At 47.8% G+C, this 25,556-nt stretch overlaps 4 pseudogenes; 2 read left to right on the top strand and 2 right to left on the bottom strand.

The window, feature by feature from the left end:
* Positions 1–2,221: 2,221 nt before the first annotated feature.
* Positions 2,222–2,993, bottom strand: LOC121337525 (annotated as a pseudogene).
* A 2,551-nt stretch (positions 2,994–5,544) lies between these two features.
* On the top strand, positions 5,545–6,317 carry LOC121337524 (annotated as a pseudogene).
* Positions 6,318–14,734: 8,417 nt separating this feature from the next.
* Positions 14,735–15,497, top strand: LOC121337530 (annotated as a pseudogene).
* Positions 15,498–21,630: 6,133 nt separating this feature from the next.
* LOC121337514 lies at positions 21,631–22,399 on the bottom strand (annotated as a pseudogene).
* Positions 22,400–25,556: the final 3,157 nt, after the last annotated feature.

Genomic DNA, 25,556 nt, shown 5'->3' with positions numbered 1-25,556 from the left:
AATGATGGAGTAGTACTTTATGACCTGACCACATATTTGGGATACTCTCAAAAAGAAAAGATTCATCAGAAGATCTGGAACCATATCCAAATGAGTCCATGGACAGAATGAACATACGCACATATATTCAGAAAAGTGATGAATATGTATTAGTTTTCAGAATACAGCCTTGCCTATTAGGTTAGTGGGCATGCTTAGAGGAGACATCCCCATGCATCCAGCTCTCTAATAAAGTAATGTCAGCTTTCTGATGCAGGAAATTGGTTGGAGAGTTTATTTCCCAATAAACTTTTGGTTTTGGTGACAGCGGGGCTTTGAGCAGCCGGGTCTGGGGGAAGGTGTCCCTGCCCATGGCAGCGAGCGGGACAAGATTGCCTAACCTAAATCCTTTGATGACTCTGTGATCTGTGGGCTGTCCATGGCAGACCCTGTCCTCACCAGGGTCCATCTTCCTTTGTCTGTCTTGCAGTCCCCCTTGGGCACGGGTTTGGTCAAAGGCTTCCGTTGGGAAGGCATTAATGGACAGATTACATCTATCCGTACATGGCAGAAATGTGAATTAACAGTGAAACCCTAAGTCTTCTGCACAAACTCAACCTAAAGTCATTTACCACTGCGTATCCTGAGTATGGCTGATTCCAATTCTAACTTCTGAAATATCTCAGCACTGCATCTTAGGACAGAGAGGGGCACTGTATGAGCTGAGGGCCCCTGTGAGATTGAGATGTGTTCCTCATCTGCCTGTGCTGCTGTGTGTAGGCCGTGGACCCTAGACTGGGTAATGGAGGGGAGGAGAAGGTAGGGATGAGGCTGTGGGCTGTTTCCACACATTACTGTTTTCCAGCTTTTGGGGAGGAAAAGGTTGAAATGGAAAGACTTAGAGGGCAGGGTGATAGATTTGCACAAAGTGACCTTGTAGGTGGGGAGACTGAGAACATCCATGTGGGAAATTTAACATATTTACTGCTGATTATCCTGTCTCTCTTTTGAGACATAACATAAAAGCTGTCAGAACCTTAAGAGGCATCTCTCACAGACAGTCTTGAGCCTCCTGCTGGGAGAGTGAGAGATGAAAAAACTCTAAGGACATAAAAGCAGAGCATTGTGATGACCTGCATGTGCGTGAGGCCCCTTGAGATACTGGGACAGGCAGTGACCCGCCAGGATTGGACTGACCCTAATGGTGCAACTGTTCCTCTCTTATGTGTCTCTGCAGCTTGGCAGTGCCTTGGGACCCTTGAGCTAATGACGTGATGAAATAAATCGACTCTTTGCATTTCAGCTGTGGTTTGGTGACATGGACTGTAGCTATCATATTTTATTAAAAATCCTTTCCTAGGATTTTTCCTCTCCTGAGAGCTGAGGGCCTCAGGAAAGAAATGTAAACAGTAAGTATCCGCTGCTGTGGAATGCAACAGGTGCCTCTTCCATTGGTCCATGTGAATTGTTTTCAACTGATGACCAATCACAGCCACGTGTGCCGAGGCTGTGAGCAGTCACAAGATTTTTGTTATGCATTCTATTCTATTCTTGTTCTTTGTAGCCTTCTGATTTTCTTTTCTCTCTGTTCTCTTAGTATAGTTTTAATATAGTATTTTTGTATAATATATAGATAATTAATCAGCCTTCTGAGAAACATGGAGTCAAGCCTCGTGTCTCCACACATGGGGTGTTCACCTCAACAATGGACGTATCAATTCACACACCAATGCACTCCTGCTACCTTTTGGAGCCTCGCTGTTCCTGATGGACATTGGCTGTACAGTACCCAGGTATGTTTTCCTCAGCTCCAAGGCAAAAAGGCACAAAGTAAAATTCACTGCAGTGACTCCCACCCTCTGTTTCTCCACCTTTTATCTTGAGCAAACTGGAAGAGGTGCCATGGAAAGAAAGAGAACTTTGAGGACAAGGCTTGGATGCAAAGCAGCTTTATTGAGTTAAAAGAAGAAAAGGAGGTGGCTCACAGAGAGCACCAGCAGCAGCAACTAAGATGCAGTGAAGCTTCTGCAGAGTGTGCATCTGCCCACCCTGCAGAGAATGGCAGGGCAACATGTCTCCACTAGACTGGTCAGAGGAGACATGGACAACAAACAGAAGAGAAAAAAAGTAGAAGGGAATAACAGCTTGAAGGTGTAAATACAATGTCCCAAAGCTCTGTCTTCTGCCCAGAACTAGGTTCTGAGGTCATACAGGTTCTTGCCCAAGGATGTTGCCAGCAGCTTTAGCAGGGACGGCATCTGCTGCCACCAAAGCAGTTGGTGATGCAGGAGATGTCAAAGCCCCCAGAGCTGATGGGCACTCCGCCACAGCTGAGGATGTTGCCAACAGCAGCAGAGGTGGAGGATCCCACGGCGGTGTTCTGTGGGAAGGAGCTGAGGATGGGGCCGGGCAGGGTCACCAGCACAGGGGAGGGCTCGATGACAACGTGGGAGTCCTGGCACTGCCTGACACAGCACTCATTGCAGCTGCTGGCCAGCGGGCAGGGGCCGCAGGGCTGGCAGCAAGGGTCGCAGGGCTTGCAGCAGGACATGGCTGGGGCTCACGGGTGCACCTGGCACAGAGGGCAGGGGGAAGAACAAAGTGAGGACAGCAGTGAGAAGCAGCACTGTACCCAAACCCCCTGGAAGCATGACAACTCCTGGCCCCCACTGTAAAGCTCAGCTCAAAGCCCAGGAGCCACCTCAGCCCAGTCCCAGCCTCTCTCTCTGTTTGCACAAGACCTTCTCTCCCTGCCCTCTCCCAGCACAAGCAGCTCCCAGCCCTGGGCTCCAACGGCCCCTCTGACCTGAGAGCTTCAGCCAGGCAAGAGCTGCTCTTGAAGCAGCAGCTGGAAGAGGAGGAGAAAAGGATTTGCACTCACCTGGTTCCTGAGGAGAAGGAGGTGAGAGAAGTGGATGAGAGAGCAGAGACTTGGGCTGCCTTTTATAGCAGTCCTGGCCTGCCTCAGGCCCAGAGGCACCTTAGTGGAAGCTATAATTTTCTGACCAGCTCATGTCAAATATGCACCATCCCATCTAATGGTGGCGGATGTGTCCTGGTTTCCTACAATGTATTCTTTTCATTTCCTGGCACATGCCACTTAATTTCCTATATGAATTCTTCCATAAGTGCTGAGATAAGAGGCCCAAGAATTTCCAGGATCTTAAAAACAGGCAGAATACTCGAGTCCAGGGCTGGTGGCATCCCATGCAGGCACGTTTTGTAAAGCTGTGTATTTTCTATGTGTTTGTTCATACAAAAATATGGTAAAGCCATAGTGGTAAAGTAGACTTCTCCTCTATTGGCATCCATGCCAACCTTGATGGACTGCAGCCTATAGAAAGGGCTCATCCTGGAACAGAGAAAAATGTGAGGAGGCAGAAAAGAACAGTTGTGCACTGACCAAAACTCCCCCGTTCCACACCCCACAGTGCCATGGAGGGCTGAAGGAAATCGAAGATTCATTAATGAAGGATGGAAGTTGAATGTTTAAGAAAGAGGTGTGGATGAACTGAATCATAGAACCAAAGAATCATAGAATGTTAAGGGGGGGAAGGGATCTTAAAGATCATCTAGTCCAACCCTCCCCCTGCCATGGGCAAAGACGCTGAAATTAATTCAAGGGTTATTTTGGGGGAGAGGGAGTCGCATTTTTTTTTTTCTTTTCTGCTGTTTCTCAATATCCTGTATTATTTTTTTTCATTGTCAATATTTTAAACAAATGTTCCCCAACTCAACTCTATTTTTTTCTTTTCCCAACCATCCATCCCTCACTGACCCTCTCTTCTGGCCAGTCCACTCTGTATGTTTCCCAGACAGGCCTTTCAGAAGATCTCAACTGTCTTTGTAGTCCCAAATTTCTGAGGTTCGGGCTCTAAAGGGTGTTTCTTATGAGCTCTGTGCTTCAGGAGAGGTGGGAGAGAGGGATAGATGCAAAGTAGAATTCTTCTGTGTTGGCATCCAGACAGGAGGACCTTGCACCCTTTGGTGCAAGGCTGAGCTCTGCAGGAAGGGGCCTCAGTTCTCCCCTGGCATCCCGATTTTCCCCATGCAACCAGAGATGGGAAAAAGATCCTCTTGATGTGAGGGGCAGGGATTATTGCCTCAGGGAAGAGGAAATGTTGGAGGAAAGAGCTTCTGCCATGGAACTGTCCCAGGATGGGATTGCAATTGCAGTGAGAGATCAAGGGTTGTTCTGACTGGTGCACTGTTTCCAGGAGCATGGCAGGAACTGGTGGTGGTTTGTCCATGTCACCTTGCCAGCCCATTTGATTAACCTTTCCTCTCCCAGTGGTGCTCTGTGTGATGAGAGTTGGGAATGTGCTGTCTGCAAGACACCTCAGCCCTGAAAATGTGTGCAATGAACATTTGGGGTTGCATGGGGTACTGCAAGGCTGTGCTGGAAGAGCAGTATCTGTCTTCTCTGAGAGAAAGAGGTATTTCCCTCAGAAAAAAGGTAAGAAGAAAATGTTGTAGGTTGAGATAAAGACAGAGGGATTTCTTACCAATTACCAACAGAAAAAACAAGGCTTGATTTGGGGAACATTCATTGTACACTTTACAAACAAAACAAAGCAAGACTGCAAAAACCCACTAAAATAACTTCACTCCATCTCCAACTCTTTTTCAGTGATGCAACTGCTCTTCCTCATTCCTGGTTCTCTTCTGTTTCCTCCATGTTTAAGCAACACAGCAAGATAGAGAATGAGGGGTTGCAGTCAGAACACACCAGTTATTTTTTGGGCAAAGATCGACTTCAACAGAACTGATCATGAAAAAGCAGCAGGATTTAGTCAGTTAGCCTAAAAAAAAAAAAAAAAATCACACCTTCCTACCTTTCCAGACACAGTTGCTAGACATGCAATTTTTTTAGGGGGTATGGAGGTGTGGGTCCTTGAACATGAAAGGAGTTTGACTCATAGATGTTTGACTTCCCCTGTACCACACCAGAAAGTATGTTCTACATCTCACAACAGAGCACAACCCAGGTCCCAGTCCATTCACTTCAACACACATTTGCTGTGAGATGCAACCACTTCCTCACTCAGCACCGGGGAGATGAGCTGTACAAGTGCATCCAGCATTGGTCTGGAGAGGAAGAATCTGTGTCCCATCCCAGCAATACTCCAGCATAAGAGGATCCATTCAGGGACTTTCAATTCAGTGGCCTGCCTGGAACAACTCAAAAATATGCGCACTTATATGAGGACAGGAGGAAGTTGGCACCTGGGGTCTCTGCTGACACAGCATGTCCCCTCACATGGCAGTCCTTGGGCAAGAAGCACAAAAGTGGTGCCCATTTCCAGGCAACTTTGACACCAACAAACCCACAAGAATTACACAGGTTCACATCAGCTGACCACATAGAATGCCAACAGCCCTTGATCTGAGCATTCTGCAGGTGCTGATGTGTTTACCTCCCGGAAATCCTTGGGCTTGTCCTCCCGGCACTTACAAAAGCCCTCAAGGGGGAAGGGATATGGCATGTGCCAGGAAATGAAAAGGAGGCATTGTAGGAAACCAGGACACAGCCCCTACCATTAACTGGGATGGTGCACATCTGACATGAGCTGGTCAGAAAATTATGGCTTCCACTAAGGTGCCTCTGGGCCTGAAGCAGACCAGGACTGCTATAAAAGGCAGCCCAAGTCTCTGCTCTCTCATCCACTTCTCTCACCTCCTCCTCTTCAGGAATCAGGTGAGTGCAAAGCCTCTCCTCCTCCTCCTGCTGCTGCTGCTTCAAGAGCAGCTCTTGCCTGGCTGGAGGTCTCAGCTGAGAGGGGCTGTCGGAGCCCAGGGCTGGGAGCTGCTTGTGCTGGGAGAGGGCAGGGGAGAGAAGGTCTTGTGCAGACAGAGAGAGAGGCTGGGACTGGGCTGAGGTGGCTCCTGGGCTTTGAGCTGAGCTTTACAGTGGGGGCCAGGAGTTGTCATGCTTCCAGGGGGTTTGGGTACAGTGCTGCTTCTCACTGCTGTCCTCACTTTGTTCTTCTCCCTGCCCTCTGTGCCAGGTGCACCTGTGAGCCCCAGCCATGTCCTGCTGCAAGCCCTGCGACCCTTGCTGCCAGCCCTGCGGCCCCTGCCCGCTGGCCAGCAGCTGCAATGAGTGCTGTGTCAGGCAGTGCCAGGACTCCCACGTTGTCATCGAGCCCTCCCCTGTGCTGGTGACCCTGCCTGGCCCCATCCTCAGCTCCTTCCCACAGAACACCGCCGTGGGATCCTCCACCTCTGCTGCTGTTGGCAACATCCTCAGCTGTGGCGGAGTGCCCATCAGCTCTGGGGGCTTTGACATCTCCTGCATCACCAACTGCTTTGGTGGCAGCAGATGCCATCCCTGCTAAATCTGCTGGCAGCAGTCTTGGGCATGTCCGAAGACCTCTGAACCTTGTTCTGGGCACAGATAGAGCTTTGGGACATTGTATTTAGAGCTGCAGGCTTCTCTTTCCTTCTTCTACTCTCCCCTCTCTTTTATTCACTGTCTGTGTCTTCCCAGACCAGTCTGGTGTGGATATGTTGCCCTGCCATCCTCTGCAGGGTGGGCAGATGCACACCCTTCACAAGCTCCACTGCATCTTAGTGGCTGCTCGTCTTGGCCTCTGTGAGACACTTCCTTTTCTACTTTATGCTCAATAAAGTTGTTTTGCATCCAAGCCTTGGCCTCCATATCTTCCTTTTTTCCTACGGAAACTATTCCAGTCTGCTGAGGGTAAAAGGTGGAGGGGTATAGGGTGGGAGTTCCTGTAGGGGATTTTCCTTTCTGCCTTTTCCGTTGGAGTTGATGAAGAACACCACAGGCTACTCCACAGCCAATGGCAAACAGGGAAAAGATGGCTCCAAAGGGTGGCAGGAATGGGGAAGGGAACAGCAATGTCTGGGTCCAGCCCACATCTCTTCCTTCTCCTCCCCTTCATTATCCAGTCTAAGGTCCATGAGCAGCACATGTGGTCAAAGGCAGATGAGACAGGTACTTCATAGAGTCCTTTAGCACCAGGCAGGACACAGCTGCTATCCAGACATGCAGGGCTGAGGTGATGCAGAAGATGGGATCAGTATCTGCCAATCAAGTTGAGCACACTGTGAGGTGGCACCTTTCCTTCATTAAGGAGAGGGAAATACTCAGGATTCTTAAATGCTCAAGGTCAAAAGGAGTGGAGGAATTGGCTTAGGGACTGGGTTGAAATGTAGGTAATGGCCTTTCTAGGAATGTGAGCCTTTGGGGAAAGGAAAGCTGCAGGTTGCCTGGAAACACTGATAGCAAACAGCTGAACTTGGCAGGAGTCAGAGCAGGGAGCTGCAGCTTTTGCACATGAAAGGCTGCATTTGCCAAAGGCCAAACCATTTTGCCAGGAAATTTGCTATTAATGAAAACACTTCAAGAAGACAGATGGTGGGTGGTTTCCCTGTGTGGTGATGCCAGCTGATGCTGGCGTTCCCTGCTACTCCCTGAGGCCATGAGGCCCTGAAATCAAGGCCAAATGTTTGATTGCCTGATAAGAAGAATGGAACAGAACAGCATTTTACTCTTACCAAATTAATGGAACAATGTAGCCTTGGAGAATTAGATGTGTTATAAATAACTAGATAGTTGCTGGCTTTTTTACGGCTTTTTTATTAGCTTTTTCAGATTATTAATCACAACAATTTTGATGTAGTACAATTTGTAATCATTTTAACTGATTTTGAATATAGCATAATTTGTCAGCTTTTGCGGCAATGCTCTGGCTATGTGTAGTTTATATATATTAGTGTGATAAATATATTATAGTTTTAGCTTTTGCAAAATATTAAAATAGAGACTATGTAATAACTTTTGCAGAACATTTTTGTCTTTGTAGCTAGCTTACAACAGTGAGAAAACTCAAGTTTTTGGAAATAGCTAAAACTGTCTCTATGATTACATAACATTGAAGGAACCACATAGATAACAATGAAGAAAAGGATGTGAAAAAGACACTGACCCTTCAGCGATCAATAATTCCCCATTTGTCGTTGTGAGGAAATGGCATACACATTGTAAGAAAATGACATATACATTGTGAAGAAATGACATTCACGACTCTCAGTAATCAAATCTACACTATTGCATGACGGATCAAGGGTAGAACAAAGTTAAAGAGTTCCCGGAACATGTAAAAGAGCTCACAGGAATGTTTGAATATGTATAATCCTCATGAATATGCATCTAACTAATGTAATGAAAAAGTATATAAGAAAATTGTTTTAAGCTAACAGTGTGCTTCTGGCAGTTTGCCAGGCACACCAGCGCTGGATATTGTCCCTTTTATCCCTTATTAAACTTCAAAAAATTTTAAAGAGTGAGCATTGTTTCTCACAATAAGGCTGACAAAACAAAAGTAATGAAAAACAATGATATTGTGCATTACTCAAAGCTGAGGTCAAGGAACAACCCTCTAAAAATTTTGGGACACCAGACATTGATGACCACTGAAGAAGACCCCAAAAGAACAAATAAGGACTTACAATAAAGGGTGTGACTGTATATATATGCACATATATGCATATAAGCATGTATATATAATGCATATCTATCAAGTAAGCAGGGACACAAAATAAATATGTAATCAGTGTGTATGATAAAAATTCTGTTTAACCTACACTTGATGCACTTGATTAGAGGAAGGATCCTCTGAGTGCCCAGTGCTGCAATAAAGAATGCCTGCTTTCTAATACTCAAAACTGTGTTAGAAAGTTTATATCTGAATGATTTTGGTATCATGCCAACGCTGCATCTTTAACTGCTGGTGTGCTAAATTCTGTACACTGGGAAACTCAGAGAGCCTCCAACACTCATGGATGGCAATCGGGGATGTAAGAGAAATGGGTTTTTATTCCATGCTGGTAACATGGCATGTCAATTGACACTTGCCTGGAAACGAAGACAGTACACCTTTATCAGACTCCCAAAGGTGTACACATGTTGCCCAATGATTGCACAGACTGTGCTGACTGAACTTCTACTTTTTCACTCATTCTGGACATGAAATTATTTTAATCACAGAAGATCCCTATCTGAAAAGGTGCGAAAGTTGCTGGGTGTGTCCTTCAGCAAGAACCTCCAAGACCTCAAAGCATGATGCTGGCCATAAGACAGCGCTTGAGAACATGGTATTCAGAGCTTCAAGCCTGTTGGAGGTTAGGGGTCTTCCTTTTGTTTTCTTTCTCATAGGGAATTTTCTCTAATTTTGTTACTAAGAGACAGTAACAACTAGGTACTTAAAGAGAGACTAACAAAGTTGCCCGAGGAAGGGTGCAGCTGGCTACTGTTATCTGAGGGTTTCTTTCAGAGGGACAGAGATATCTTAAGAATTGGGCTTGGGGAAAACAAGGGGACTGGACACAGCTCCTATGTCTTGCTCTCTTAGCATTCGGAGGGGAAGGAGGCTGTGGACACTGTGGGAAGAATTCACCAACACTGGGGGGTTCTGCCTCCTGCTGCCTCTCCTATGGTAAGTAGAGCTCTCCTCTTAAGAGTGGCCATTCCACTAGGACCTTATTAACACCCTATGTCATCAAACAGGGGACCCTTCACCCTCTGCTTGGGTGCCTCAGGGGAAGCCCAGGATCCCCGAACCCCTTTCCGCCTCAAGGGAGCCTCTATGTCGTGTTCAGGAGCCAGGCTGCTGCCCCCCAGCTCTGCCACTTCTCTGCCACAGTTCTGGGTTCTTCCCTGCACTGTAACCCCACACCCCCTGTCCGCTGGGACACCCTGCAGCTCTTGCTACAGCTGCGGAGTTTCTGATACATTTGCTGCTCCAGGTTCTGCTCGTCCCTGCCATTCCAGTGTGCTGCTTCTGACGTTCCTGCTACAGCTCCTTTTGCCACCTAGAGGGAAACCAGGACCGGCTGCCCTGTGGGTTTGTAAAGGGAGCCCCTTCTCCATCCGTGTTGGCTGTGCCGCCATTACCAACATGGAGAGAGGTGGCTGAGGCGCGCCACAGCTCCCCCTGCTGGAGCGGGGGAATCATCGCACCCGCCCTGCCCGGCCGGGAGCCAGCAGCGCCCCTGCTGGCTGTGCCCGGAACTGCACCAAAGGGGAAATTGCTTAAAGAGCAGGAAGAGACTTTTTATGGGGTTTCTGGGTTCTTTTATTTGTTGTTGCTGCCATTGTTGCTTGTTTTCCTTGTTAGATACATACGTACTGGTAAAGAACTGTTATTTCTTTTCCCTATCTTTGCCTGAAAGCTCCTTAATTACAAGTTATAATAATTCAGAGGGAAGGGGCCATATTCTCCATTCCTAAGGAAGGTTCCTGCCTTTCTTGGCAGACACCTGTCTTTCAAATGGAGACAAAGCCATTATCCCCTTCTTCAATTTTCAATTAAGGAATGAAAATCTGAAAAGGTAGGAAGACATTCTTGGCCTTTTTCCCTGAACATATAGCAAGAAATGGAGGATAAAGGAGGCAGAGGCTGCATTTCAGTTCTGTGGGTACTTCTCTGCATTCAGTTGAAGATTGGCTTCTTCTGGCAAAGATACCCAGCTACTCTGTGGTGCTGAAGGACACACCAAGGGCAGGGCTGACTGAGGGAATCTTCATGTGGCCTCAATGATGAGGTTCACACACATACAAATGCACACAGACACACACACACAGAGACTGACTCATGTGTGCTCATGCATGGCTGCATGGAGACAAGCAAAACTCTATATATTCACAGAAGGCCATAAAAATATCAGCAACTCAGAACTCTGCTGAGGACATGTTGGGAGCAACTCTGGTGGGAGAGGACTCAAGTTTACTGGTAAAGACCAGGTCACAGACACACTGCTAATGTTCATAGATGACCAACAGAGACTGCACTGTAAGAGAATGAGGCAAATGAGACCAGCTGACTTTTCCTTAGAGCAATGTTTGTGTACCAATGGGGTCAGTGCAGCAATCACTGACTGTCAGAGAGAGTCAGGGAGAAAAAAATAAAAGGATGCTTAATGTCCCCTCACATGGCAGTCCTGTGCATGGAGGAATGAGAGCAGTGTACATTCCTGACAATTCTAGTAGAAAAACCCACACAGGGTTTTTGACACAGGTTCACATCAAGTGACTGCATGGAATGCCACCATCTGAGCGTTCTGCCTGCGCTGACATGTCTATATCTGGGAAATACTTGGGCCTCTCATCCCAGCACTTACAGAAGTCTTCAGATAGGAATTCAGATGGAATTAGACAGGAAATGAAAAGGCAGCAATGCAGGAAACCAGGATGCAGTCCCTACAATTAAATGGGATGGTGCATGTTTGACATGCTCAGAAAATTATGACTTCCACTAAGGTGCCTTTGGGCACCTTATGACTTCTACTAAGGCGCCTCTGGCAGAAAATTATGTCTTCATAAAATTATGGCTTCCACTAAGGTGCCTCTGGGCCTGAGGCAGGCCAGGACTGCTATAAAAGGCAGCCCAAGTCTCTGCTCTCTCATCCACTTCTCTCACCTCCTCCTCCTCAGGAATCAGGTGAGTGTGAAGCCTCTTCTCCTACTGCTGCTTCAAGAGCAGCTCTTGCCTGGCTGGAGGTCTCAGCTGAGAGGGGCTGTTGGAGCGCAGGGCTGGGAGCTGCTTGTGCTGGGAGAGGGCACGGGAGAGAAGGTCTTGTGCAGAGAGAGAGAGGCTGGGACTGGGCTGAGGTGGCTCCTGGGCTTTGAGCTGGGCAGTGCAATGTGGGCCAGGAGGTGCCTTGGCTGCAGGGGGTTTGGGTGCAGTGCTGCTTCTCATGTGTCCTCACTCTGTGCTTCCCCCTGCCCTCTGTGCCAGGTGCACCTGTGAGCCCCAGCCATGTCCTGCTGCAAGCCCTGCGACCCTTGCTGCCTTTCCTGCGGCCCCTGCCCGCTGGCCAGCAGCTGCAATGAGTGCTGTGTCAGGCAGTGCCAGAGCTCCCACGTTGTCATTCAGCCGCCTGCTGTGCTGGTGACCCTGCCTGGCCCCATCCTCAGCTCCTCCCCACAGAACACCGCCGTGGGATCCTCCACCTCTGCTGCTGTTGGCAGCATACTCAGCTGTGGCGGAGTGCCCATCAGCTCTGGGGGCTTTGACCTCTCTTGCATCACCAACTCCTTTGGTAGCAGCAGATGCTGTCGTCCCTGCTAAAAATCCTGCCGCTAACGTCCTTGGCCAACAACCTCCAAGACCTCAGAACATGGTGCTGGAATGAAGACAGAATTTTGGAACAATACCTTTAGACTTTTTTGCTATTAATTCCATCTTCTCCTCTCTCCTCTCTTCCTTTCCTTTCCCTTCCTTTCACAACCACCCAATGCCAGCCTAGTGGAAGTGTCTTCCCCCGCTCCCTTCCTCCCTCTATCTGCCGTCCAGGCCTCTGGACACCCCCACTGCATGTTTGCGGTTGGTCCTGGTGCTGTCCCCTACGTACCTGCTTTTCTTCTTTAGTCTCAATAAAGTTTTTTTGCATTCAAACCTCAGCCTCTGATTTCTCCTTCATTTTTTGACAACTCTTTCAGTCTCCTCAGGAGTACAATGGAAAAGCAGAGTGGCACTCACTGCTATGGGTTTTCTTTGTACACTTTCCCTTGAAGCTGGCAAAGACATCCCTGACAGTGAGGGTGATGAGGCACTGGAACAAGTTGCCCAGAGAAATTGTACATTTCTCATTCGTGGAAATGTTCAAGGCAAGGTTGCTCAGGACTTTGAGACACTTGGATTGTTGGATGCAGTCAATGCCTCTTTTGTGGGATTGCTGTGGATTTGAAAAATAAATTAAATGATTTTTGGTTCCCTTGAGTTGACACAGTTGCGCAGAAGGAACACCCAAAAACCGTGGTGGAAATGCAAAGAGTAAATTTATTTTCATACCTCACTCCATGGAGGAGGTTGAAGATCCACAGAGATCTTCAGAGATCCACAAGTGGGAATATTGTTACCCTTAGGCTCAGTCCTTGCTGGCAAGGCTCCTCTTTGACCAGTGCTTTGACCATCTGTGAGAGGGCCTCCATGTCTTTCTGAACACTGGCATTGTTTTACACAGATTCTGTTTCTTCAAACTCAGGATAAAACAGCAGTAGGTTTTATTTATGAGGATTTTTTGGACAGAGTTGGATCTGATGTGTCAGACAGGGCGGGAGCTGCTGGAATGTTGTCCCAGAGCCCATTCCTGCAGCTTTCTTCCCCAGCTGCCAAACTTTGCCACTTCAACACAATCGGGAATGTCCATTATGGTGTGAAAAACAATTGGATGAATAAAATTTCTAACAGCCACAGAGTCGTCCAGGCTTAACACGCAGATGAATGTAACTTTCAATTATCTAAAGAAAAATTATATTAGTGGTCCCGGAGCAAAGAGGGAATTTTCCTGACCTCCCCCTTGAAAGAGGAGATGTGTTTTTGGCCTTTTGGTCCTGAACGATGCGTCACTGCTTTCCTGGACATAGCTGCCGGGAACACCATTTTCGGGGGATATGGACGTCCTGGTGCTTGAACACTAAAGGGAGATCACAGCTCTTTGGCTGTGAACCCAGTGCCACCCTAAACATCTATCCTACATCTCAGAGCAAGGCAATATCTGTACCCTGATCCCTCCAATTCCAACCGCACATTTGTTGTAAGGTCTTGGCCCCCACCTCAACAGATTGAGTGGCAGCATTGAACTGGACAGGAAGAAACTGTGTCCCAGCCCAGTGGAAGGTCTAGGAGATAAGGGCTGATGTTATGTCTCAAACACAGAGAGCTGGATGCCCCTAGGGCCAGCCAAGGCTTCTGGGTGTGTTTGGTCTAGCAGAGATGCAGTTCATGTTCCCCACAGCAGCCCTGGCAGGGCTGTGCTGTGCACTGGGTGTTACAAAGGTGCTGGTAACACTCCAGTCCTTTGGCTTCTGCTGAGCACTGTTCACACAGCACCAGCACTGTCTCTCCAACATTCCCTTCCCCATCAGGAGCTGGAGGGTGGCAAGATTCAGGGACTGGACAAAACTCAGACAGTTGACCCAAACTGACTAAAAGGGATGTTCTGTGCCATGTGACATGAGGTCAGACACAACAGCTAAGGAAAGGAGACACAAGGGCTGGCATTTGTAATTTGCAATGTTTACCTTCAAGTAACACCTCTATATGTGCTCAAGCCCTGCATCCTGGGAAGGGGTCAGATAGAAATTTCTGATTGGAAGTAGAGCATAAGAAGTGGGGTTTTTTCCAGTTTACTACTGCATGCACACTATTTTGATTATGTTTTAGCAAACAATCAAACTGTAATATTCTAGTTCTTTTCCTTCTTATTTTCCTATTCCTGTTCACCTCAGAATGGAGAATCATAGAGTGGCTGCAGGGCACTGGCTGTTCGGCCAAGGTCAAGCCAGCACAGCTGGTAATAAGAACCAAGGATTGTCGGTAAGAACATGTGGTGAGAAAGACCAGCATGAGACTAGAGAAGGGGCCCTAGGGAGGTAGGGCAGCACTTTTCTGGGAGAAGTGTCCTTGCTGTGGCACCTACACAACACAGGGGAAGAGCAGGAATAGGTGGAGAAATGGGCATGGACTGTTGATCAATTAGGCTGACCCAGTAGGGAGGAATCAAGGTGCAACACGTGCCTGCATGGAATGCCACCAGACCATGATTCCAGCATTCTGCTGACATGGACATGATAATACCCCGGAAATTCTTGAGCCTCTTATGCTGGCCCTAACAGAAGATTTCAGACAGGAATGCACAGGACAGAAGCCAGGAAATGAAAAAGCGGAAATGCAGGAAACCAGGACACAGCCCCTACCATTAACTGGGATGGTGCACCTCTGACATGAGCTGGTCGGAAAATTATGGCTTCCACTAAGGGGCCTGAGGGCCTGAGGCAGGCCAGGACTGCTATAAAAGGCAGCCCAAGTCTCTGCTCTCTCATCCACTTCTCTCACCTCCTCCTCCTCAGGAATCAGGTGAGTGTGAAGCCTCTTCTCCTGCTGCTGCTTCAAGAGCAGCTCTTGCCTGGCTGGAGGTCTCAGCTGAGAGGGGTTGTGGGAGCGCAGGGCTGGGAGCTGTTTGTGCTGGGAGAGGGCACGGGAGAGAAGGACTTGTGCAGACAGAGAGAGGCTGGGACTGTGCTGAGGTGGCTCTTGGGCTTTGAGCTGGGCAGTGCAATGTGGGCCAGGAGGTGCCTTGGCTGCAGGGGCTTTGGGTGCAGTGCTGCTTCTCATGTGCCCTCACTCTGTGCTTCTCCCTGCCCTCTGTGCCAGGTGCACCCGTGAGCCCCAGCCATGTCCTGCTGCAAGCCCTGCGACCCTTGCTGCCAGCCCTGCGGCCCCTGCCCGCTGGCCAGCAGCTGCAATGAGTGCTGTGTCAGGCAGTGCCAGAGCTCCCACGTTGTCATTCAGCCGCCTGCTGTGCTGGTGACCCTGCCTGGCCCCATCCTCAGCTCCTCCCCACAGAACACCGCCGTGGGATCCTCCACCTCTGCTGCTGTTGGCAGCATCCTCAGCTGTGAGGGAGTGCCCATCAGCTCTGGGGGCTTTGACCTCTCTTGCATCACCAACTCCTTTGGTAGCAGCAGATGCTGTCGTCCCTGCTAAAGATCCTGCTGCTAACGTCCTTGGCCAACAATCTCCAAGGCCTGAGAACATGGTGCTGGAATGAAGATGGAAGTTTTGGAACATTACCTTTATGCCATTAGCTTTCTGTTGCCTTCTATGACTCTTTTCTCTTTCTTTTGCATTACTTTCCTGTCGCCACCATGCAATATCAACCCAATGGGACCTGTTGGCTTCTCTGCCTTCTCTCTGGAGGCCAGGTAGATGGACACCCCCACTGCATCTTAGTGGCTTCAGATGCCCTCTGTGCACCTCCTCCTTTTCTGCTTTAACCTCAATAAAGTTGTTTTGCATCCAAGCCTTGGCCTCTGATTCTCTTTTCATCTGTGGCATGTTCTTCCAGTTAGCTCAGGAAAAAACATATAGAAGTAGAGGGTGGGATTCCATACAGCAGATTTTACTTCTTGCCCTTTATGTGGTAGCTGTCCAACACATCCCTGGCTAGTCCACTGGAATGACTGTCAGGGTGAAGATGGCAGGGAATGGAAACCAGCAAAGCCTGGGGATGGCCCACAATCTCTTCTCTTCCAACACCGTCCTCACATTTAATATTTGTCCCAGCTTCTGTCTAGAAGGCAGGGCTGAGGGGTTTCATGATTAGTATTTCATCAGCCACACAGAAGAGCTGATTGGGAAGAGCTTTTCTATGGAGTCCTTTGCTGGTTCATCCAGGAACCGTCAATTTTCTTCCAATGTCGCAAAATGCAACCAAGTGGGGATTTTTTTACCATGCCCCTTTTAGTTTGTCCACTACTTATTTCCAAATATGTTGCGGTTTGATACTGCCAAATGCCAGGCACTGACAAAATTCATTGGGCCCATCCTCTTCTGCTATAGGTGGGTAGAGGAGAGGGGAAAAAAAATTAACACAGGGCTCATGAGTTAGGTAAAGGACTGGGAAAAAAAATACTCCAAGGGCAAAACAGGTTCAAATTTAAAGGTATGAAGTAAATTTATTATTAACGGACTCAGAGGAGGATAATGAAAAGTAAAATAAGTCTTTAACCACCTTTTTTCACTCCCAGCCCCTCCCTCTTTCTTACTGACACTGAAGGGAGGCAGGGCAGGAGGTGCCTTGCCTGCAGGGTGTTTGGCTGCAGTGCTGCTTCTCATGTGTCCTCACTCTCTGCTTCTCCCTGCCCTCTGTGCCAGGTGTACCTGTGAGTCCCAGCCATGTCCTGCTGGGTTTTGGTTAGTTTGTCACTCGAGATCTTCTGTTTGCTCAGGGAGAGGAGTCTTTTCTCTCCTATGCCATGGAGTCCTTCCCGTGGGCAAACAGTCTTCCCCAAACTGCTGTAGCATGGGTCACTCTTCAGTGGGGTGCAGTCTTTTAAGGATAGGCTGTTCTAGTTTGGAAGCAAGGGCTGTCTCCCTCTATCTCTGGAAACAGGAGCCCTCTCACTGTATTTGGGTTTCCCACTGGATCACAACTTTCCCTGACATCCACCCGTTCCAGCGTGAGTCCTTTTCCCACAGGCTGCAGGTAGGTCTCTGAATCCACCATGGACTTCATGGACTACAGGGGGACAGTTTGTTTCACCATGGTACTCACCACGGCTTGCAGAAGAATCTTGGCTCCAACACTTGAAGCACTTCCTCCCCCTCTTTTTCCAATGACCTTGGTGCTGTGATGTTGCTTTCCCTCACATGTCCTCACTTCCTCCTCTTCTCTGACTAGAAGAAAAGCTGCTGCTTCTAGGAACCATCGCCACCAAGTTCCACCAATTCAAAGATTTCTACAGGAGTGCTGAGTAGTAGATTCATCTAGGATCTGCAACGGGAAGTTCCTCGCCGTGTTTTTGCCACTGGCCATGCGGCCCCAGCACCATGCTCTGAGTGCACCAGGCGTTCAGTTAAAGAGATGGTTTTTTTTAATATGCAATGATTACATATTCATTAGCAAGCCCAAAACACTTGACTTATTTTACATAGTTGCCATCCTTATCAGATGTCCTTCTATACTTAGTTGGGGTCTGACCTCAAGCCTGATGTCCTTCTTCGTTAGCTGGTCCTCCACTGCCACATTTTAGTCAGGCCAATATTGTTGTTTAGCAGAACTACTGCTTGGTCAGGCTTGAAGAGCTGAGCAGCAACCCTACTTGACATTTGCATTACTTCTGTTTGTCTAAGTTACATCCTAAAGGTATTTCTTTAAGACTGCTCTGTTACGGGATACTGCTCTTATGAGAATAAAATGCTGTTCTTTTTGGCTGTCCTTCTCAACCTCCCAACTTCCACCACCCAGATGTGGTCAAAGTCGTTTCTCCACATACTTCATTCTCTTTGACAGAAAAATTTTCCCATAGCTCCTGGCTCAGGACAATGGCTCCTGTTGCCAGTGTACTCTTCCATCTCCACGGACATACCAGAACCCTGTCACCTCAAAGCCTCCACATAAGGCAGGGACCAGGACCCTGAAAAACAGCTGAGGGCCCCAAGGCTGCCTGGAGGTGGCACCAGAGGGATGGCCTGGGTTTGGTGGGCCGTGGCCCTCTCCAGGTTCTTGCAGAGAAGGAACTGGGGGCTGAGTATGTGTCAGTGGCTGGCACTGCTGGGCAGGGAAGGCCCTACAGGGTGTGCAATGGCTGGCTGAGAGCTCAGCTCAGGCCCAGCTGAGCTGCTATGGTGGCAGCAGATGCTGTCATCCCTGTTAAAGATGTTGCTTGTAATGTCCTCAGGCAAGAACCTCCAAGACCTTGGAACATGATGCTTGAATCATATCAGTATTTTGGGACATCGGATTTAGAGTATTTGGTCATTAGTTCGTTCTTCCCCTCTCTCCTCTCTCTTCCCTTCCATTTCTGTCACCAGCACCCAATCCCTCCTTAGTGGTACCTGTTGCTCCCACTCCCCTCCTGCTTTCATGCAGGGCAGGCAGATGGACACCCCCACTGCATCTTAATGGTTTCTCTTAATGCTGTCTCTGAGAACGATATCCTTTTCTTTTATATACTCAATAAAGTTATTTTTGCAATGGAACCTGGGCCTCTGATTTCTCCTTCCTTCTGTGACAACCCTTCCAGTCTCCTCAGCAGAAAGATGGAAAAGCAGAGAGCTGGACTCACTGTTGTGGATTTTCCTTGTAGCTAAGAAAGACATCCCTGACAGTGAGAGTGATGAGGCACTGTAATAGAGAAGTTACTTCTCATTCCTGGAAGTCTTTAAGGCAAGGTTACTCAAGACTTTGAGCCACTTGGTTTGGTGGGGGCCATTCTTGCCCTTGTTTTGTGGGGTTGGTGGATTGTTGCAAACAAAAATTGTTTGAGTTCCCTTCTATCCCAAGTGTTTCAGTCAGCACAGTCAGGCACCTGGAACAATCACAAAACCATGGTGGAAAGACAAAGAGTAAATTTATTGCCTTACATCACTCCACAGAGGAGGTAGAATCAACACTCAGGCAGGGATACACATTGTCCCACTTAGGATCAGTCCCATGGGGGCGCACACACAGGAATTTCAGCAGCCTAAGGTACAGTCCTTGCTAGCAGGGCTCTTCTTTGCACCTGTGCTGTGATCACCCTGTACGTTTTGTGATCTCTGAGCTTTGATCTTCCCTCTTCCTAAATGGGGAGCTCACAAATTTCCATGAGAGGGCCTCCATGTCTCTCCAAACACTAGAGCCTTGTCTCTTCACAGAGATTTTACTTCTCAAAACAAACAGAGGATAAACAGCAGGTGCAGAGTAAAATGATCTCTGCACAGGCTGGGCATGTGAGGCCCTTCCGACACCCCTCTTTTGCTTCTTCAGAAAGGCATCGGAGTATTTTGTCTAAAGATGCATGTTTGTGCTGTGGCATTCACATGCTCTGAAAAAATCGCTTTGCCCAGGATTTTTCTCCTGGGAAGCTGAGAAGCCTCAGAGAAAAGGAAAACAATTCTTATTTGCTTCTCCTGTGTTTTGCTCCTTTGGAATGTGTTTGGAGATTGTTTACCCATAGGTGATTGTTTCATTGGATTCTGGTGTGAGTTGTTTTCACTCATTGGCCAATCAGGGCCAAGCTTTGTCGAGACTCTGAAAAGAGTCACAAGTTCTCATTATTATCTTTTCAGCACTGAGTAAGGATCCTTTCTGTATTCTTTAATATAGTATAGTGTAGTATTCTTTAATATAATATATTATATATTTAATATATTTAATATAATATATACTATATAATATATACTATATTTAATATAATATAGCATCATAAAGTAATAAATTAGCCTTCTGAGAACATGGAGTCAGATTCATCATTCCTACCTGCCACGGAGGCACCTGCAAATACAATATTGTGCCAGTTTGAACAGTGAGCCAGGACAGTCTGAGGAATGTGTCAAATCCCAAACCAGCAGCCACTGCAACCCCTCTGCATGTGTCAGAGATGACCAAGGTGCTGGAGAACCAGTGCTATGAGTGATGATGTGGAGCCTTTTCTCTCTGCAAAGCAAAAGGTTTTGGAAAACTCCATCCAGTTTTCCAGCAGTTCAAGGATTCCAACAAAAAGGATGGGGCCTCTTTCATTCCAAGGATTCCCATGGAAAAGGGTGGGTGACCTGGTTTAGGGCACATTTGGGAGAAAACCTCTAAAGGAGTTCCTCTAGAAAGTGGATTCAAGCAGGTTTTTCCCCCAGCCGGTTCAGAAAAATATTTCCTTGGCAAAAAGTGGGAAAAAAACTGTTTATTTAACAGCAAAAGCATTTACCAGCAAAAAAAAAAAAAAAAAAAAAAAAAAAATTTGAACAATATTAAACAATGAAACCTCTTGCCACTCCAAAGAGATGGCAAACTCAGAAAGTCCACTTCTTGAGCTGTAACTCAGCTCAGTCAGTCTCTTATCAGTCCCTCCAGTGCTTGAAATGCCGCGGCCCAGGCCCGACCTGGTGGGCCACAGGTGTGAACTGATGGTGCTTTTTTGGGTGTTCAGCCCCGAGCAGGTTTAAACAGGTCCAAAGAAAAAGAAAAACTACAGTCCAGGGAACTTCTCTGCCTCAGCTAACCAAAAACTAAGAGCAAAGGAGTGCTCTGTCCTGCCATCTGTCCATCCACAGACAACACAGTCCAGGCGCAGGCATGTGGAGGAGTGAATGCAGTTTCTGAAAACAAATTGTGTGCTTCTTTTCCCCCCACCCATCACTCTCAGAACAAGTCTTAAAGGTGGAAAAGATATTTCTGGCTTAAACAGACAAATGGGGATACAATTCAGTATAACAAAGTCACCCCAGGAGAATGGGTTATTTCCAAGGAGTTCCCTTATTCAAGAACAGAATGCTCCAGAGCAGGTCCCCAACAGGGGAAGAATTCCTGTCAGCAGGATTTGCTCCAGTTTGGCTGTTTCTCCACTGCAGTGGACATTCCTGCCAGGAGTCTTTTCTGGTGCATGCTACTCATAGGGTCACAGCTTCCTTCATGGTACATTCGCCTGTAAAGGGCTCCATAGAACAGCTGACCCCAATCAGCCTGTCTGTGTGGGTGCTGCTAACCCCAGCCTATGAAACCCTTCAGTCCTGTGTGTCTGGACAGCAGCTGGGCAGAACAGGAGATGCAGTGGAGGTGTCAGACAAGAGCAGGTTGTGGGCTGTCCCTAAGCATTGCTGATTCCCACACAACCCCTTTCACCCACCATTTCGGTCAAGTTTGGGAACCATCTTCCTCTCTTGGTAGTTGTAGTGGAATACTGAGGGATGTGTTTGTGAGCTCCAAGAGAAAAGGCACAAAGTAGAATCCACTGTAGGGAGTCCCAAGCTCTGCTTGCTCCACCTTTTGCCCTGAGCTTACGGGAGAAGTTGACACAGACAAAAAGAGAATCAGAGGCCAAGGCTTGGATGCAAAACAACTTTATTGACTCTAAGCAAGAAGAAAGAGGTAGTTCCAAGAGAGCACCAGGAGCAGCCACAGGGGTGCAGTGGGGGTATCCATCTGCTGGTCTGAAGAGCAAAGGAGAGAGAGAAGTCAACAGGTCCCACTGTGCTGGCATTGTGTGCTACTAATTGGAAAGGAATGCAAGAGAGAGAAGAGAGGAGGAGAAGAAGGAAACAAAAGTCAGAGACCCTACATACAGTCCCAAAGTTCTGTCTTCATTTCAGCTCCACTTTCTGAGGTCTTAGAGGTTCTTGTCTGAGGATGTTGCCAGCTGATTTAGCAGGGATGGCATCTGCTGCCACCATAGCAGCTGGTGATGCAAGAGAGGTCAAAGCCCCCAGAGCTGATGGGCACTCCCTCACAGCTGAGGATGTTGCCAACAGCAGCAGAGGTGGAGGATCCCACGGCGGTGTTCTGTGGGGAGGAGCTGAGGATGGGGCCGGGCAGGGTCACCAGCACAGCAGGCGGCTGAATGACAACGTGGGAGCTCTGGCACTGCCTGACACAGCACTCATTGCAGCTGCTGGCCAGCGGGCAGGGGCCGCAGGGCTGGCAGCAAGGGTCACAGCGCTTGCAGCAGGACATGGCTGGGGCTCACAGGTGCACCTGGCACAGAGGGCAGGGGGAAGCACAGAGGGAGGGCACATGAGAAGCAGCACTGCACCCAAACCCCCTGCAGCCAAGGCACCTCCTGGCCCACATTACTCTGCCCAGCTCAAAGCCCAGGAGCCACCTCAGCCCAGTCCCAGCCTCTCTCTCTCTGCACAAGACCTTCTCTCTCCTACACTCTCCCAGCACAAGCAGCTCCCCGCCCTGCGCTCCAACAGCCCCTCTCAGCTGAGACCTCCAGCCAGGCAAGAGCTGCTCTTGAAGCAGCAGCAGCAGGAGGAGGAGAAGAGGCTTCGCACTCACCTGATTCCTGAGGAGAAGGAGGTGAGAGAAGTGGATGAGAGAGCAGAGACTTGGGCTGCCTTTTATAGCAGTCCTGGCCTGCCTCAGGCCCAGAGGCACCTTAGTGGAAGCCATAATTTTGTGACCTGTTCATGTCACCATCCCAGTTAATGGTAGGGGCTGTGTCCTTGTTTCCTGCATTGCTGCCTTTTCATTTCCTGGCTTCTGCCATGTGCATTCCTTTTTCCTATCTGAAGAATGGAATCTATGTTAGGGCTGGGATGAGAGCCCCAAGAATTTCCAGGATGTAAACAGATCAGCATAGGCAGAGTGCTTGGATCATGGTCTGGTGGCATTCCATGCAGGCACGTGATGTTCACTTGTGTCATCCCTGTAGGTTTCTTTGTGGCAAAATTTTCAGTGCATCAGGCTTGTTTTTCTACACATGCACAACGGCCATGTGAGGTAAGAGGGAGCAACCTTTTCTCCTTCTGCCCCATCTCTCTCTGGTATAGAATTTCACTCAGATGGGCTCTGCTGGGTTTTTTCTTCTTTCTGCACTTACCATATCTCATGGAAATTGTGCTGGTCTCATCGACCTCACCCTATTTCTGTACACTCTGTGTGGGTCCTTTGGGAAGACAAGGCCATTTCTGCGGCTGGGTTCCTTCACAGGTGCTTGAGTACTCTTCTTTCAGAGTTGTCCCCAACACCTCAACCGAGTGCTCATTTTTTAATGGTTTTATTTTACAAATGTTCTGATTGCAAGGTCCAAGGGAGGCCTTCCTAAGTACGTATGTATCAATGTGTGCATCATGAGGGTGTAGGAATGTGCCCCCTGTTGACGGAGTGAACAAATTATCCTTTGTCTCCTTAAAAAAGAAAAAACCCCAGAAGTTTCTCTCCTCAATTCAGTAAAAAGACACCTCGTAAGACCTTGAAGACTTCACCTCAAACCTAAGGATACCCAATTGAACAGAATCCAAAAAGTCCCACCTAAGCAATTCACTGGAAAAAGAAGAAAACAAAAGAAGTAATCTTTTGTAGAGTGTTTTTACCAGGAGCAAGAGCCTCTTACTCCTAACTCAGTTTTTCTCTGTAAAGAGCTCTGTTATTTTGCCTTTTATTAAAACTTTTCTGTTTCCAACACTACCTCAAAAGCCATCCTACTAATTTTATACCATCAAAGTAGCTAAGCTATCTCAAGTGTGCTATATTTCTCTAAGAACTCATAAGCTGGCTCGAGGAGAAAATATAACATGAGGGCACATGAAGGTTCTCATTGTCAGCCCCCTCGTGGTGTGTCCTTTAGTCTCACAGAGACACTGGCTGCCCTGGAGAGGCAGACCAATGTACAGCTGAACAGTGCTGCTTTGACCTTGCAGACAAGTGTCTGGAGAACTGAAATGCAGACTCTGCCTCCTCCACCCTCCACTTGTTGCTTCATGTTCAGGGAGAAAGCTCAGAAATCTTGCCAGCCTCTGCAGGCCTTCATCCCAAATGGATGCTCCTCTGCTGGAGTGTTGCTGGTGGGTGGGTGTGGTGTCCCACTCGTAAGGGGGAGGGAACAGCCAGGATTTGTATACGCTGGTGGTTGAGAAGAAAAAACAAAGTCAGAGAGTCCACAGAAGATTTCACATTTTTTAATTAATAAATTGCACACTTGGCATTGAAATAGGAACAGGAATATGAATAGGGATAGGAATAGGAATCGGAATAGGAATAGGGATAGGAATAGGAATAGGAATAGGAATAGGCAAGGCCAAGGCAAAGGCCAGGCCAAGGCCAGGGACAAGGTGAAGGCCAGGCTAAGGTGGACAGGGAAGAGAAAAGAAGATGGGAAACAACTTGAGGGTTGAGATAAGGCAGTTGACTAAAGCAAAACATGCATAACAGCCTGATGTTGAAATTTTTATTCTTCTGATTGTGCTCCATACTGTGTCAGATACTTTCCCTTAAGTAAAAGTGGTGAGATTTGGTAGCTGGGGCAGAAAAGTGTAGGAATGGGCTCTGGACAAGACTCCAGTGTCTCCCACCATGTCTGCCTGAGTCAGCTCCAGCCCAAAAGGGAGCTCAGCACTGCCTAACACTGAGCATATTTGTCACACTGATAATGCCTCTATGAAAGCATATTTCATTAGAAATGGTTTGGGTTGGGAGGAAAGGGCTAAAAGCAGAAGAATTAGCAGGATGATTGTAGGTTTGTTGAAGTGAACTTGCAGCTGAGGATGCCAAAGCATGCAGGATGTCAATGTGGGAAAAACCATAAAGGATGCCTTCTGCTGTTTTATCCTGTGTTTGGAGAAGCAGAATCTCTGTGTAGAGACAATTCCAGTGTTTGGAGAGACTTGGAGGCCCTCTCATGGACATGCTTGAGCTCCCTTTCTTGGAAGAGAGAAAAATCAAAGCTCAGAGATCACAAAAAGCACAGGTAGATCACAACACCGGTGTAAGGAGCAGCCCTGCCAGCAAGGACTGATCTGAAGCAGGACAAAATTTCCAATTGTGCATCTCTGCCCGAGTGTTGATTCCACCTCTGTGGCGTGAGGTAAGGCAATAAATTTACTCTTTGTCTTTCCACCATGGTTTTGTGATTGATCCAGGTGCCTGACTGTGTTGATTGAAACACTTGGGATAGAAGGGAACTTAAACATTTTTTTGTTTACAACACTCCACCGACCCCACAGAACAAGGGCAAGAATGGCCTCCACCAAACCGAGTGGCTCAAAGTCCTGAGCAACCATGCATTGAAGACTTCCAGGAATGAGAAATGTACAATTTCTCTGGGCAACTTGTTCCAGTACCTTATCACCCTCACTGTCAGGGTATCTTTGTCAGCTTAAAGGGAAAGGGCACAAGGAAAATCTGTAGCAGTGAGTCCTGCTCTCTGCTTTTCCAGTGTACTTCTGAGGAGACTGAAAGAGTTGTCACAGAATCTTCATTCATCAAACATCAGAGGCTGATGTTTGAATGAAAAAAACTTTATTGAGTATAAAGAAGAAAGGCGAGTCTTTCAGAGACAGGACGGGGAGCAGCTACTAAGATGAAGTGGGGGTGTCCAGAGGCCTGGCCAGCAGATAGAGGGGGGAAGGGAGGGAGCCACTAAGGTGACATTGGTTAGTGTCAAAATGAAAGGAAGGGAAGAAAGAGAGAACACAAGAACGAATTAATAGCTAGAGAAGTCTAAATCAAATGTCCCAAAATTTTGTCTTCATTCGAGCTCTACATTCCGAACTCTCGGAGGTTCTTGCCTCATGATGTTGGCGACAGCACCTTTAGCAGGGACGACAACATCTGCTGCCACCATAGCA

The sequence above is a fragment of the Onychostruthus taczanowskii genome, unplaced genomic scaffold (assembly GCF_017590055.1).
Source record: "Onychostruthus taczanowskii isolate IOZ18803 unplaced genomic scaffold, ASM1759005v1 scaffold273, whole genome shotgun sequence".
Taxonomy (NCBI): domain Eukaryota; kingdom Metazoa; phylum Chordata; class Aves; order Passeriformes; family Passeridae; genus Onychostruthus; species Onychostruthus taczanowskii.
This window is presented reverse-complemented; position numbering and strand designations above follow the sequence as displayed.